Source organism: Lolium rigidum, unplaced genomic scaffold, assembly GCF_022539505.1.
Source record: "Lolium rigidum isolate FL_2022 unplaced genomic scaffold, APGP_CSIRO_Lrig_0.1 contig_50155_1, whole genome shotgun sequence".
Lineage (NCBI taxonomy): Eukaryota > Viridiplantae > Streptophyta > Magnoliopsida > Poales > Poaceae > Lolium > Lolium rigidum.
The window spans coordinates 10,382-12,495 of record NW_025900782.1 but is presented as its reverse complement, the minus strand read 5'-3'; the positions used below and the strand labels follow the sequence as shown (position 1 = coordinate 12,495).

General features: G+C 37.7%; 1 long non-coding RNA gene across 1 annotated transcript; it reads left to right on the top strand.

The window, feature by feature from the left end:
* The first annotated feature begins 267 nt into the window (after positions 1 to 267).
* On the top strand, positions 268 to 1,768 carry LOC124681633. The gene is made up of 4 exons (XR_006995977.1): positions 268 to 369; positions 514 to 651; positions 987 to 1,051; positions 1,447 to 1,768. It is a non-coding gene; the product is annotated as an uncharacterized LOC124681633 (long non-coding RNA).
* The last annotated feature ends 346 nt before the right edge of the window (positions 1,769 to 2,114 follow it).

The window sequence follows — 2,114 nt, the reverse complement described above, 5'->3', positions numbered from 1 at the left end:
GAGTAGTACTTGGGCAGGACACACTGAGTTCCTTTCATCTCTTATGATGTTGTAATTAGGGACGACTACAATTTTTATATTGGAATTTAAATGTTGGTATTGCCTATACTAACAGTTCTTCTAGCTGCTTGGATACCTACTCATTGGTGTTACAATTTGGATTTTTGTCTGAATGTAGTGTTTCCATTGTGTCTCCTAGAAGTGGGAAAAACAGAACAAAAGGAGGTCTCTTCCAGAATTGTAGAATAAAAGGCTTCTGGCTTATGTAAGCACTTGATTATTTTCTAAAGCTTCATTTGAATTTTGTGGTGAATGGTTAGTGCTGACAACAGCTGCTTAGAACTTTTCCTGCCACATATAATGTTTCAGGTATGGTCAAATAGTTCATTTTGCCTAAAATTATGCCATCACCATCGCTCACAATAAGTTACCATGTCACTTTCCTGCTAATGGTTCTCTTAACGATTAGGTTTTGCCTAGCAAATGCAGAGATTGGATGCTGTTATTTTTCAGGATCTACTGCTATATAATTTGTAAGGCTTCTGCTAATATTTAAGGCCACTCTCACTGTTTGTTTCTTGCTGTGAGAGTTACTTATGCCGGCAAGCAAGACAACTTTGCATTGGAGTCCAGATCAGCAAGCAGCTAAAGGTATATTTGGACAAATCATATATTTTTCTCCTGAATATCAAAGGTTGAGTTGGTATTTTATTGGAAAAAGTGACGTGTTATACTTATGTTCATAGTTCTAAATTTAATAAAACTATTCTATACTGGTGTTTTAGGTACAAAAGGGCATATAAATGGTATATTTTTTTGTTGCTTCCCTCTGCCGACTCATATCACAAGGTGAACACATGATTTGCCAAGTTTTGTGCCTGAACCTAAGGTGAAGTACTATACCCATGAATAAACTGCAGCACTACTAAACTATACTAATACGGAACCTACATTTTCTCCTACATTACATGCCTGGTGATTACAAGGATCAGAATATCCCCCATGTCCATGTATTTCGGTGTATATCTCCATAAACTAATACCAGTATCAGGTAAAAATATTTTCAATGAAGAATAGGGCTTACCCTGCATTGTTTGTATGAAACTTTGACTATAGGATTGACTAAATACCTGTTGTAACTTGCAAATTAAACCTTGAGGTCCACATGCTTCATGACTAACTCTCAAAGGGTTCAGTTAAGAATATTGTACTCTCATTAGCTATATGTGTTTTCACTGAGAAACTTTTACTGACTTCTTGAATTGTACTAGGCTGAATCGAGTTTAATTAAGTACCCATCATTCAGTTTATTCTAGCTAACCATGGTTATGAATAGTAACTGTATCAGGGCATACCAGTCGCTACATGGATAATTCATTGCTTCTTCTACATGATACTTCAAGCAGTCTTACTTTTGTTCTGAAATATGGTGCACTGTTGTTCCAGGAAACAACTTGAACTGAGGCAAGGATCTTCCTGATGCCTTTCCTGAGCCTGTTAGCTCAAAGCATATGTCTCCCTCATTATTTTTCTCCTCATAAGTTGGTTACAGGTCTGCCAAAATTTGGTTTGGTCATGTTATTGGCTATATAGGTTGTCTTGTGTGATGTGCTCACCAATGAAGCTATGGATATGAACAAATCTTCAATTAACTCTGCTCAGACGCTGTAACAATCCAATAAGTAATGCTACTTTTTTGTCCTTTGAACTCTGAATTACTACTCACTGTATGCTGGTTTGAGGAAGTTTAATGGTTATTTTTATGTGGTTTACCCATCAAAATTCTGTAGTCGGGTTTAACTGATTTTCAAGCACCCGTATGAGTCTGATAGTTACTATTCTCCCTACTCTCTCTTTCTTATAAAAAAGTTCTGCTATGTTGCCTTTTATTATTTCCATCAAAAGGTAGAATTGCTCCTAAATTTGATGCACCAGGACACTATCGGCCCCCTCTCATGTCAGCTGGAGGAGTTGAAAGCCAGCCACCCAGTCCCCGGCTCCTTTGTCGCACCAATTCCTCACCGATGCAGGCAGCTCCTCCCCCTTTCTTGACTTCCATTTCAACTGCTGCCAAGGTGAGAACAGATTAAATTTGCAATTGTCGATGTAGAGAT